General features: G+C 48.5%; 1 pseudogene; it reads right to left on the reverse strand.

Moving 5' to 3' along the window:
* Positions 1 to 9,002: 9,002 nt before the first annotated feature.
* Positions 9,003 to 11,752, reverse strand: LOC124974142 (high affinity cAMP-specific and IBMX-insensitive 3',5'-cyclic phosphodiesterase 8A-like; annotated as a pseudogene).
* Positions 11,753 to 14,061: the final 2,309 nt, after the last annotated feature.

Consider the following 14,061-nt stretch of genomic DNA (forward strand, 5'->3'; position numbering starts at 1 on the left):
GGATTTTGCACGAAAGACATGGGGCAGGGAAGCTCTGTGCAGCTCTTGGACCTGTGGGTCGGCTGGGTCCCCGTGTACCTCAGAGCAGCGCTGCCATCATGCGCCCCGGAGGCCAGGCTGCCAGATGCTACACGCTGGAGGAAGCACAGCGTGGGGACTTTTTGCATACAATTATAGTGATGGCACCATTTTTTTGAAACAAACAAATGTCACTGAAAATCCAGGTCTCCTTTTATTAAAACTGAAAAACGTGTATAAATGTAAATAACAAATGACGGATACAGGGATAAGAACACAGCAGCGGCGGCTGGCATCTCTCCCTTTCTCTCTTTTATCATTTCCTTCTCATGTAATTTGCATTAATAAAGAGACTGTTCCTTGTCAGAATGTGTTTCATCCAGTTTAAAATCCCAGAGCGATACACTAGGAAGAGCTCTGGGAGAACCCAATTGTCAGAGCCGACCAGACAAATGAATCCTGGTGTCAGGAGCATGTGGTTCAACGATGACAGATTGGGAACTGTCCCCCTCTTGACAGACGACCTGTAACTCTGACCTGCAAGGTCTGCTCCAGGGCTGGGCCTGCCTTCCCATCCCACAGCCAGGTTCTGACTGCCATATGTGTCTTTTGATTATATAGGCAAACTCAGGTCCCAGAGCTTTGCCTCTGATGTACACCCAGAAACCTCTACTGCTCGCCATCACTGGTGTCTGAGAACACAGGCCAAGCTTGTGAATGTAGGCGGAAACTTCAAGCAGCACTGAAGGCCTAGGGAGAAGTATATATCTAATTCTACCTTGTATTTTGGAACCAATGCTTGTAATAAATTATTTAAGTGCTAGAAATTACAACACAGGCAGAAACAGAAAGGCTTTATAAACACTCATGTTTGCGCAAGGCTATCTGCCTTGCGTGGTTGGGAAAGCAGAGTGTAAAGCTCAGATTCCCTGAGAGGTGACTCTCAGCTGTAATTTCTGAGATCTCTGTGGTGAATAAATTGGCCATCTACTAAAAGGCCCAAGGCAAGACTCTTTGGGACAATGGAGGAAGCCTGGTGAATGGACAGACGGACTGATGGAGGCCAGAGTTGAGATTCTGGAAATTCTGACACAGGTGTCAGAGTGGCTGTAGCTCCAACTCATCTTTGCTTTCTACACAGGTCAAAAATGCCATTTTTGCCATACTCACACTGCCCACCAGTGACTCCAAACCCAGTTCTCATTGTGGAGACCCCAGGATTTATGAGGCTGCTGTGAAGAGGTGGGAATAGGATTCATCTGTCTCGGGACTCATCACGGTCCACTCGTTGACTTTGATGGTGACCCTGGTGGGTATGATGAGTGTCTGATCTTCATATCAAAGAGTTTGCAGTTATGGGCACTGAGGGGGAGTTCCAGGGACTTAACCTGGTTCCCTTGACTCACATGGAGAAGGGGCAGACTTTCTACTCACTTGCTCCTGCCAGGCAGTATCTCCAGATGAGCCAGGCAATCAGACTTGGTTGCCTTGATTCTCTAGTGCTTAGGAAGGGCTGCTCCCGAGTGCACCTCCCACATTTCAGTTTGCAGTTGATTAGACCTGCCTCTCAAAATCTTCTTTTGGAATTCTCTCTTCCATTTCATTTCCAGGTGGTATTCAGGTGGTAAAAAATAGAATATCGAGAACATCCCTCAAGCAAGCCATGTTATTGATCATCACGTGGGGAAAAAGCCTACACAATTTTGAGACTCTTCACAGTACTGAAAAACAATAAGATCATAATGGAAAAATGACTTATGCATTTATTTTTAAGATGTAGTTCATGTTTAAATTATGTGAAGACAGGGTATTGCTCTGTACCACCATGATTCAGTGAGCTGGTTACTTACTGAGTATTGAACTTTGTTTTTACAGTCTCACTTCCTGGAGGCTGTATTAATAAAAATGGACAATAGTTATTTTTATCGGAGCACTTTGAAGACACTTGAGGATACAACAACTTACATTTAAATCCTATAATTCTCAAATTATCACAAAAAAATTTGCTACTTTTCTTCCATGAATCAGACAGTAAATGAATGAAAGAGTAAACACACAAATTAGTTCCCTTACCTTCTGGACAACCTTGAAGACTGGGCATGAGTATTTCCATTTTGCAGGAAAATAAGGGTACAGAGAGGTTGAATGGGTTAGAGTGTCCAAAGAAGTAAGATGAGACAGAACCACTTTCAAGCGGATGTTGTCTCAGGCCTCAGTGCTCTCTACCCAGCACAGGCTGTCTGAGAGTCCCATTTCTGAAAGGGTTTGTCTGCTGGGGTTTGGCTGTGGTGGTCACTAGGGTGTTGTTGGCTCACTGGGTGACACGCTGACCTGGCAAGCTGTGTTTGGCACTGGCCCCGCAGGCTAACAGCAAGGTGGAGTGTGTGGAATGAATCACTGTCTTGCATGGGCTGCACTTCCCCTTCAGAAGTCATTTCCTGGGACTGTATGGTTTACCAAGCAGATGTGGTGAAGCTCAGGTGGGCAGAGGCTGGCCCAGCCCTGAGTGTGACCTTCCTCCTGCCTCTCCTGCCTACATGGGATGACTCCCTGTGGGGAAGGGGCTGCAAACAAAGCTGCCAAGTGGCTGCTGTCACCCCCTGGTGTAGTCCCAGCTCCTTAGTGGAGGCAAGTTCCCTCACCCCGGGGCCCAGGTGGATCTGGTGACTCACCCAGGGATACAGGAGGTTTGCGTTTTGCTTGGTGCAGAGCAAGGGGCATTCCCTGGGGTGCACATGTGGGGTGTGAGGGGTGAGGACCACATTAACCTTCCATTTCCATTATTGTTTTACACACATTCAAATTTCTACATAAGTTCAATTAGTCTTCCTTCCATAGTAACAACTACTGCCATTAGTTTATTACCGTTTATTAGGCAGCTGGGTGTCAGGCACTGCTGTACCTTTCATGTAACTCTGAAAATAGATTCCTGAAGTTATTCTTCAAGTCTTTACTTTTTTATTATATGGATGAAGAAATGGAGGTTTAGAAGCCAACTAGCTTCTCCTAGATGACGTGACTGATATGTGGTAGGACCAGAATTCAGATAGTAGACATCCTGATCACCATGTGTGAGGCCAGTTGTCACCAGTTTGGTGATGCTGAATCTTCAGACTTTCATTCCACCTGCCCAGAGCTGTCATTCCCCTAGCTTCACCCAGGGTTCAATTCATATGCCTAGTCCTGTGGTGTCTGGCCTGAGGTCAAGCACCTGAGTGGTGTCTGTATCAGAGAGATTCTTGGACTTTGAAATCAGGTCATCATTTTGGGAGAACTGTAAAATCCAGATGGAGAGTCTGGGGTCCTGCCTTTCAGGCACCCCTGCCTGTGATGCCCCTCCCTCAGGAGACTCCTGTCTTGAGCCCCTCTTCAGCATCTGCAGGGTAGCATTCCTGGGGTCTCTAAGGGGTTGGCCTGCACCACCATCCCCACTCATTCCAATGCACCCCTCCTGCTGATATGCTGCAGCGTCAGTGGCGACCTGCTCATGGGCAGACCTTCCCTGGGATGGAAGGCAGTAACCAAGCAACCCTTCACCTCCTTCTGCTGACTAGCCTTTTGCAGTTCTTGTGATCTTTCCTCCAACGTCCATTTTTCATCCTTTAATCTTTTGTTACTGCCCTTTCTCACCTCTAGCATCAACACAAGGAGACAAAGTTCTGGCACAGAAATGCTGCTGGCAGGTGGCGGGCCCATTGGCATGCTCAGCACAGCCCCAACGCGCTCTGGGAATGAATAATAAATACTATTTGATGATGAAATCAGAGTGCATTTTCCTTTCAATGAGACAGTGTCAAACATTTTCCTCTGAAATATAAATGAGCAGAATATTAACCAAGCAGCCTCCCTCCCCAGGAGCAGTCAGTGCTGATCTGCTGGCCTTCACCTGGTTGGCCAAGAGGGAGGGACGCAGCAGCTGCCATTTGGCCTTCCCTCGTAACTGGCTATTACTCATGAACAGTTGGAGATGAGTACTCCGAAAGCTTTCTTTTTCTTTATTTCCCGGTTTGGTTGGTGTACCTTGAATTATTAAAACTGAGGATTTTAACCATAAACTAGAACTCTGAGGCAAAGCAGAAAAGTCACATATGTATTTAAAACCTGGACAAGGATGCCAGGGTTATCGGGATGCCTTCTTCTGATGCTTTGTGGGCACTTTCTGTGTCCTGGGGTAGCAGTGAGTTAGAAGGCATTCTCAACCTCTCCTGGTCCAAAGCTCATTCCCCAGTAGGAAACTGAAGCCTCCAGAGGCTGAGTTACCTGCACGGGCCACTCAGAGCTTCCTGGCGGTACTGGGGTCAGAGCTGGGGCCACATGCTAGTTCAGGTCTATTTCTGTCATTATCCTGCTCTTTCTCTTTCTTCTTTTCTTTTCTTTCATTCCTTTTCTTTTTGATACTGGGATTGAGTCTGGGTTTGCTCTACCACTGAACCACTTCCCTGGTCTTTTATTGTTTATTTTGAGGCACAGTCTTGCTAACTTGCCTGAGCTGTCGTTGAACTTGGGCTCCTCCCACCTCAACCTCCTGAGCCACTGGTGTGTGCCTCTGCACCAGGCTCACCTTGCTGTCTGCATTTTTGCTCACAAAGCACTTGGGCAGTGCTGTGGCAAGAAGGAGTAGAGACTGTGGTTGAACATTCAAGGGAAGTGAACCCCAAGGTTGATCAGGGACACCCCAAGTGGGTCTCTTTAAATCAGCCTGGAGGCATGGACAGTGCCCACCTGACCTTCCTGGAACTCAGGGCTCGAAGGCACACAATGAACTCACTTCTCCACTGGCATGTAAAGATAAGTACAGTAATCTTTCTGTGTCAAGGAGAGTCCACATTAGTAAATGCATAAAGTCAGAAAAATGCATTAAGTTAAATAATAACAACAGTGATTAGCAAACAAGCCAATACAGTACACACTAAAACCCAAGTGCTAATCAATTGCCAAAGGAATGGGGCTATAAATGCTGTAAGGATTTTGATGTGAGAGAAAAACTGTGGTCAGGCAGGGATGAATTTTAGCCACATCTGAAGAGCAAGTGTCCTATGAATATGTAAAAAGGGAAGGCAGAACCGGCAGGGAGCCACAGGAGACTCTGGAGGGAGAGCATGCCAAATGTGTTTGGACAATAATGAACAAGCCGCTCGTTACCTGGAAGACTTGGTCAGTGAATTTTTGGGGAGGAGGCTGGACAGGTGGGTTAGGGTCAGGCATCAGAAGTGCTGGGAGGCAAATAGGGGCTGCTGATACCCTTAAGTACAGGCTGCTTGAGCCTCACCCCAGGGGGCAGTGCTGAGAACAGACCCACAGGGCTCCCTAGGGTTTCTTCCCTTTTCTTATGACTTTTGCATAGTTCCTGATTTCAAACCAACAGGGACAACTGCCACCGTCTCAGTTCACTGTTCAGTGTGGCAGGAGTTGGCCTCTCTCAGTCCTCTCCAGTCCTGTGCTGGAAACTATTGGGGCTCAGGGGAGGGACCCTTGGCAAGGAATCCTGCTGGGCATCCCACTCCACCTACCTTGCTGGACGGCGAGGTCAGGGGCAGCATTGATGCATGGCCCACCTGGGTGGGGTGGTGTTCGGGTTCCATGCTCCTATGTGTAGGCACATAACTGTTGTCATTCACCAAATGTGAGCTGGGAATGCCAAGGATGACCAATGGGGTGGCAATGCCCACTGAAAAGTCCAGCGGAACAAAGGGAGATGCAGATATGGCATCTCCGTGGGGTGGGAAGAAAGAGCCAACAGACTGAAGAAATCGGGAACTCCTGGAAAGGTACTGTGATCAAGGTCCGGGAGGAAGGTGGCGTCCAGGGTGAGAGGGGTTTGGACGTGGGGAAGAATGGGGAAGCCCTGGGGGTCCCAGGGTGGGGATGGTGCACAGCACCTGGACTCCTTTGCCAGGCATGTGACTTGAAGTCACTTGCCATGAACCAACTGACTCTCCAGAGTTGCCACACGGTGCTATCTAACAAGTCTCCACTGGGTTCCCTTAGTGCCAACAAGGCAGGAGGTGCTTAGATTAATTTCCACCTTGAACTCTTGAGAGTTTGAACTTGGTAACTTTGGAAATTCTTGTCATACAAACTAGTGTCTCTTCCCTAAGTAAAGTGATCTTTACAAGATAGCCATCAGGAACATTTTTTATGTGGTTCTGATGATATAGTACATTTTTAAAAAGACCATCCAGATGTTTGATTAGTATGTTTTTTAAATGGTGGACTCTAAATTATAATAATGTGCAAATATTCACATTATTTTAGCATTTATTAAATGTTTTTCCCAATATCTATCATCGGATTTTCATCAAAATCTTGTGAAGGCTGGGGATGTAGCTCAGTTGGTGGAGTGCTTGTCTCACATGCACAAGGTCCTGGGTTCACTCCCTGGCACCAAAAAAAAAAAAAAAAAAAAAAAAAAAAAAAAAAAAAAATTTGAGGTAGCAGTTAAAATAAGAACAAAACTTTGTACACTCAAGAAACAAAGGATCATGTCCTAACCAGGAGTTCATATGCTACATAGGCCACAGCCAAACCCTGAAGCTCCATGTCAGGGCTCCAAGTCCTGCATCTCCCTGATCCACCATCCAGCCCAGGGCAAACTTGGGCATTTTTAGTTGATATTCTTGGTTTATTCCTCTCCTATGGGTAAATGGAGAATAGTCACCAGCACCTAAGTAGAGTTTATGTGTTTATCCTTAGTGCCAGAGGTACCAGAAAAATAAGATATTTAAAGTCCTTAAGAAACCAGCATTGGCAGATTGAAACCAATGACTCCTATTCATAAATGCATAGTGAATAAAAATCATTCCTTGTTTTTTAAAAATGCCTATGATACTGTTTCAAAAGAATCACCATCATCTCTGAGTCTGCTTTGCCCTGTAGAGGGACTGCTGCACTCACCTCCTCTGTCTGCAGGTGGCTATGAGGGTGGGCGTGAAGGGCTTGCCCTGCCCCCAGGAGTAAGGGAGGACCAGACCGCAGGCCAGATCCTGGAGCTGACTCCCAGTAGCCCTCCTTCTGGGCAGCCAGGCTGCTGCCTCTCAGAGCTGCAGGAAGTGGAGCCTGTGACCCTCTGCAAGGGGAAGCTGGCCAGAGTGGACAGGGCTGGCCTTGCAGCCTGGTGACGTGGCTGTTGCCAGCTGTGACTAGTCAGTGTTGGTGTCCACCATTGGCCCCATTGGTCCAGCTAGCTACTGACTGTCATTGCTGTAATAAAATCCCTCCCACGATAGGAGAGTACGTGGAACTTGAGCAGAACCCTTTTATTTGTCCTGCAGCTCTTGAATTCTGAGATGACTTTCTCCTATGCTCCCTTTCTGGTTTCATAAAGACTCTGCAGAAGTGCTGACTATGGGATGCCTGGCCATCAGAAGAACAGAGAAATATTGGTTTCCTTGAGGCCTTCAGACATTTTCTAACTACATAAATAGCTTGGGGTGAAGGAAGGAGAAGGCCAGTGACAGGAAGGATCTGACGAGAGGGACAGGGTCACTTTTTTAAGGGAGTAGGTTGATGGCTGTGTTCTGGCTCATAAAAATAAATAAATAAAAAGGTATTGGGGTGAGGTCTGGTTTAAGCAGCAAAATAGAAATGGCAGTGAGAAACCTGGGCATCAGGACATGAGAAGACCTGGGCTGGCCTGGATTATACCGCCAAGTTTGACCTTGAACAGTGATTTATCAACGTTGGCTATGATGATTCAATCTTAAAAAAAAAAAAAAAAAAAACAAGAAAATGCTGAAGATGCTAGAGGGACTCCTTAGCTCTAACTCTAGTTTGTCTCCTTACACGCCACCACAGAATCACCCGCTGCACTGCTGCTGGATTTCTGTGCCTGCTCCCTGCCCAGCGGGAGGTTTCCAGGGGAAACAGCATGGAGAAGCCCAAGCTTGGCAGCCCGAGCTCTCCACATGGCCCTGAGAAGTGGTGGAATGTCCCAGGGGTCCCAGCACCCTTCCTCAGGCCAAGTCCCCTTGATGACACCAGAGAGCACACGATGTGGACTCCAGGTGTGTCCCTCCACCTGTGAACCAGGGACCTGGACAGCTCGCTCTGCTCGAGGCTGCAGGAAGGGCTTCCGCCGTCACCAGCCTCATGTCCCAGGGCTCTCAGCTGGGTTTTCAGACTAACTTACATCATTAACACAGGCCTATGGAAAATTAGGAAATAGCCAGGAGAAACAGGACTGCCTGCCCATCTGGTACTGTCCCAGGACCCTCGGTCAGCACTATTGGAAACCTGGATGCCAGAAATCTCATTGACCTGTTATTTATCGTAAATGGCCAGAAATCATCAAATGGGGAAAAACTAATCTAATTTGGTCTAGGAAAAAACTAACTCACTGAGTTAATGCTCTTATCAAATAGCTTATTGTTCACTCAATGTAGCTAATTCAGTAATACTATTTTAATTATTTGCTGTCAGATAAACATGGCTCTCAAATTGCTACTTTCTGGCTGCTCTGCCTTCCCAGGGTAATGGTTCATGTCTCTTTTTTTTTTTTTTTCTTTTCATGTTTATTTGCTACTCAATTTTAAGAGAGGTCACTTTCAGTCATATTCCAAAGTGAGTGATTGCACCTTCTATGATGTGAGAAAAGTTGCTAAAGATTCGATTGCCACTAGCTGTCCTGAAGCACTGAATGTAATTGAAAGCAACTGTTTGCAGTCAGCCAGTCTGTCACTAGCAGGATAATCCATCAGTCCTCTCTCCGGGTATGCCCAGGCCTCATGTGAACAGGAGGCTGATGAAAACTGGTTCTGAGGTGCTTTCTTAAAGAGCCCCTGCATCAGTTGCTAGTGGCCTTGGTTCACATATGGCATTGGATGGTGGCTGCAGGTGGTTATGGATGTCACCAAATGCTTTTGCGAAGGTTTTGCACATGAGGGAATGATTCTGCCTAATACTGAAGGCTTAAGGAACTCTGGCTGCCCTCAGGAATTCCAAATGACTGGAGGCACAAGATTTCAGGGCCCAGGTGGCCTCCTGCTCTATTCAGGAGGGGATGGGAGGCTCCGCAGCTTCATTTCATCCAGTCCTTTCCAGCATTTAAAGTTGTTGTCAAGATGCTGCATTAAGTCAGGCAGGTCCACAAAGGTGTCCCAAGCATCAAACATGTCTGTGATGAAATAATCTATAAAAGAGTTCTGGGAGTTGGGGATGCTGTAGGTGTTTCTGTCAAAAACTGGCATCACCACAGGCAAGTTCTGCTGCTTCTCTTCATCAGTCTGAGAAAAATATTCTTCTGAGATCGTGCAGCCCACCCAATGCAGTGTTCCAGGGGCCAGCAGGGGTTGGACATGTCAGTACATTTAATCAGCATTCGTTTGATCAGAGTCCAGTTCTCTGGAGCTCTGAGCATAGTGTTTATGGCTTCCTGATATTTCTCAGTCTCCTCATTTTGTTCTAGTGTTGCCAAGGGCTTGTTGATGCTATTGACAAATTTGTTGACATGTTCAAAGTGCTTTGTCATTTCTGTGACTAAGACCATGTGGATAATACTCTGGCGCAGTGTCCAATAGTTGCTCCTCTCTATGTTTTTGAAGATATTGCATTTGTCATCTCTAACAGTCAGCTGGAAGGCCAAGGCTGCATGATGGCTCTCTAGCACAGCAGTGTCATTGTACAAAATGGCCAGCTTACTCCCTGCATTGCACAGGAAGGAGTTGGTCCTCACAGGGTGATCTATATCATGAATGGTGGCTGCAATGAGGGCAACAACCTCATCTACTAAATCTAAACTTTCCTTTATCCTCTGTTTGTACAGAAAATAGGCAGTGGCGTGAAGCACATCAGCAGCATGTGTAGAATTGTGGTAGGGGTTAGAAGAATGATAGTTTGCTTCAATAATTTGTAACCACAATTTCAGAGTTGACGCCGAGCAGTTTAAGAATTCACAGATTCCAAAGTGAGCAAATATTTTGAGACCAAGATAAATCAAAGGTCTATTATGGGTGGCAGCCTCCAGTTCAAAAATATCAAAGTCCCAGTATTCCACATTTTCCAGGCCCTGAGCAATCCTCGATGGGACATCGTGAAGAGAGATGGGAGTGATTATATTATGTGAAGCCTGTTGAAGGTTTTATGTTGAAAGAACATATTTATTCCCTGATAATCTTTGCAAACCATCAGACATTAAGCCCCCAATGAGGTCACTGGCATGAGGATCATCATCCTTAGCACTGAACTGTGGTGAATATAACTCAGTGGTTCTCAAAATTTCTAGCACACGGTCCAAGGCTTCTGTCCCAGGCATGGGACTATTTTCCTGGGCAGTGAGGCTGTCCAGCGGCATCGATTTGGCACGGGGGACAAACGAGTAGCGAGGCTCTTGAATTTGGAACGGTTTATTGTTGAATCAGGAAACCCGGGAACCCTGGCTCTCGAACCTGGAACTCGAACTCCAAACTCTGAACTCCGAAATCCCAGGCACTCGAGGAGAGCCCCCTTATATCCCCTCTGGGAGGTGAAGGGTAGGGCTGATGCCAATTATGCGAAGATTAGGCGAGGAGCTAGCTGCCCAATCATGGCAAAGGTCAAAATGAGCAGGCATGATCAGGAGCACTTGGGAACACTTGTGGACACGTTGTGTGCGTGGACTTAATTGAATATGGCCGATGATAAATCACCTGGGTGTGCTTATGTTAATCAACCTCCTCACCCCGATGTGATCAAAGCAACTTCTGACTGGCTGCCAGGTGCCATCTTGGCGAGTCCGCATGGCATAGCCCCCAACAGGCAGCATTGATGATATTGATTACCTTGGTGATGGGTGCCTCGATCGTCATGGAATGTATCCGGGCCAGGGAGAAGTGTCATCTATGGTTGTTAACTTCATTTCGAGAGGCAACAGATTTGACATTCAGCGAGCTTTCCCTTCTGTCTATATGTTTGCCTGTCTGATTATCTGTATGAATGGCAGACTGAACACCTTCAGGTATTTTTTCAGCCTTATTGTTGCCACTGCACACTCTGATAATGGACACATAGTGTCTAATTTTTCCTCTCTGTCCAACAACAGGTATTATCTTCACATTTTGTTGTATATTATCTCCATTTTTCTTTTTGACATAGTGAGTTCCTTGCTACTCCTTGCCCATCCTGATGCATGAATTTATAGCATCAAGCAATTCAGCTTTTTTTCATTTATAGGCACTTTTTCTAATTCCTTCCCTATTAATTCACTTGATTGGTAGCCCATTGTTGTTTCAAATGCAGGATTTGCATACTGAATAATGTGGTCTTCACTTGTAATTTCAACTGCTTCTTGACTTTTCTTTAATGCAGTGAATATTGAGTTACAAGCCCTGAGTTTCAGTTGTGATGGCACCTCTCCAAATTCCAGCTGGAGCAGTTCATTGTAACAGGCCATGATGCTGGGGTTTTCTATACACCTTCTTGTAAAGCCAGCTGAAATTAAGGGCATCACAGACAACTCTTTTCTGTCTACCCTGCGTACTACACCAACAATAACTGTGTTTTCTGAGTGTTTTGAAGCTCTGATAGACCTGCACAATGCCTCTGCATCCAGCTGTCGGGGATACCTGTGGTTTATGATGATGATGTCATGATATTTGTCCAGGAAACAGTCAAGGACTGCTTGTGCTTCCTTGGTGATTGTACACTTAAACCATGCTTTTTCACATGCCCTTCAGAATCCCTTACACTGGTTTTCTTCTTTGGTAAACACTATAAGTACCTGAAGTTGATCTTGATGAAATCTCATGGGACCAAATTGTACATCAGCCACTGCTCCCGACATGTAGAATAAACTCCTGGACTGGAGAGGCTTACAAGACACCTAAGTGAATTTAAGGACATCCAGGCGGCCATAAAAAGGCCTGCGCGCTGGTGCCCTCGCGAGCCTCATTCTCCGCGTGGCCGGTGCCCCGGGGTCCGGGCTGAGCGTCTGTCTTCGCGTGGCGAGGGAGGAGCCCTCGGCCGGACAGCTGCAGCGGCGCCGCAGGGATCCGCGCGTCCTCTGCCTCTTTGCCGCCCCTGTGTGCAATGCGGTTGCTCGGCGCACAGCACATGCTGGCGGAGGCGCGGCGGACACGCTGGCGGCTGCCGCGGTCTGGTCAGCAAACGGCCCGCCCGGCCCTGAGCTGGCTGCAGCAAGCAGGGTCTAGAGTCAGGAAAAGCGGCCGCTCTTTTATCGCGGAGCGGGCGCGGCGGCGGCGGCGGCGGCGGCGGCGAGGGGCCGCTGGGGCGGGCGGCGCGGCGGCGGCGGCGAGGGGCCGCTGGGGCGGGCGGCGCGGCGGCGGCGGCGAGGGGCCGCTGGGGCGGGCGGCGCGGCGGCGGCGGCGAGGGGCCGCTGGGGCGGGCGGCGCGCCGCCGCCACCCCTCCCAACATGCCCTTCCTGAGGTAGGGGCTGCCGCCGCCTCCCTCACATCGCCGTGCTAGCTGGGCCACGCCACGCTTCCGGGGAATTTCGGGGAGGAGATCTGCGCTCTCCCAACTGGAGCGGGCAGCCTGGGGCACGCTGGAAACGCCGCCCTCCGGAGAACCAAGAGATGCTCTCCCGCCTTGCCTGTCACTGTGCCTCCACCGCCGGGTCCGACCCCGCCTGCTGCCCGCCGCCGGGTGAAAAGTGCCCCTGGGTCTGGCGTCGGTGGGGGACGGCTGTTCACACTCTCCTACCCTCAGGGCTGAGAGGCCAGTGTTGGCAGCCTGGCGGGAAGCCAAGCAGCTGGCTCCGGCCTGGCCTGGGGCCGCGCCATCGAGCAGCTGCGCGCTGCGGAAGTTGAGGGCAGCAGGACTCTGGGTTCATGACTCTTAATAGAATATTTTTAGATAAACCTCGCTGGTCACTTTCCTGCTGCAAATAGCTGAAATTCAGTTGTCTTCATCTTAAAGAGGGGTCAATGTGTCCACTAGGGCGCTGTAATAGAGCCCTGTTAACAGGTGCCTCTCATTTCACACTACATTTCAGGACAGTTCCAATTCCCTGGGGGTGGTGCTGAGCCTCAGGAAACTCTTGGGTCTTCCCTCTGTGACTGAGACTTTGTTCTTTGACCCATCCAGCGGAGGTTGGTGCTGAATCATGATGTTCTGTTCTCCCGTGGCCTGTTTTGGTGATGGTTGTAGAAATGCAAACCAAGTGGTCTCATTTGCCTTCTCAGATTCTCCTGCCTTGGGGGAAGTCCTCTCTACTCTTCCAGTGAACTCAGTTTCAACCTCCAGGTTTCAACCTTCACAGGTTTAGGCCTAGGTCATGTGACCCCCAAGAAATGGGAAACCTGATTGAAAGCCAAGGCTCTGTGGTTTATCATTCCTAGAAAACTGTTTTAACTCGCTGGGAGACTGGCATATCCTCTGGCTGGCCAGCCCATGGAGCCTGTAAATCCCTTGGAGTTGATCCTTCATCCTGCCCTGTTTCACAGCTGGAGCCTGGCCCCTGCATCACAGAGGATGTGGCTGTCCTTTCCCACTTTAATCTGGAAACACAGCATTTCCAGCCACTGAACATTCTCGGAACTGTAACTCAGGGTTCGTTTGTATGCTCCCGGGTTAAGCTGCCACCCCACGTCCCAGGGCCTCTTGGGCAAAGGGCCCTGCAGTGCCCGGCATTGTGCAAGGAGGAGTTCAGTGGGACCTATGGGACATTTCTCAGTGACAGCCCAGACTCTGTGTGAGGAGCATGGGGCCTTGGACATCAGATAGTGCCTGCCTGTGAGAGGTGAATGTGAGGCAGCTGTGAAGGAATGTAAGGTGCAGAGGTGGGGTCAGCCAGTGTAGTCAAGATGGTCCAGGGGTGGTGCCTGAGGAACTGTTAGAGTGTAGATGTGAGGCGTTCCCCAAATCTCACATGTGAGACAATGCAGGAAGGTTCAGAGGAGAATTGACTGAGTGGTAAGAGTCTTAGCCCAATCAGTGGACTAATCCCTGATGGGATTAATTGAGTGGTGGGATGCGACTGAAAAGGTGGTAATTGACTATGGGAGTCTTTCTCTGCTTCCTGGTCACTGTAATGTGAGCTGCTTCCCTCTGCTACCCTCTCCCGCCATGATGTTTAGCCTCACCTCGAACTCCAAGGAATGGAGTCAGCC

This window comes from Sciurus carolinensis, unplaced genomic scaffold (genome assembly GCF_902686445.1).
Source record: "Sciurus carolinensis unplaced genomic scaffold, mSciCar1.2, whole genome shotgun sequence".
NCBI classification, from domain to species: domain Eukaryota; kingdom Metazoa; phylum Chordata; class Mammalia; order Rodentia; family Sciuridae; genus Sciurus; species Sciurus carolinensis.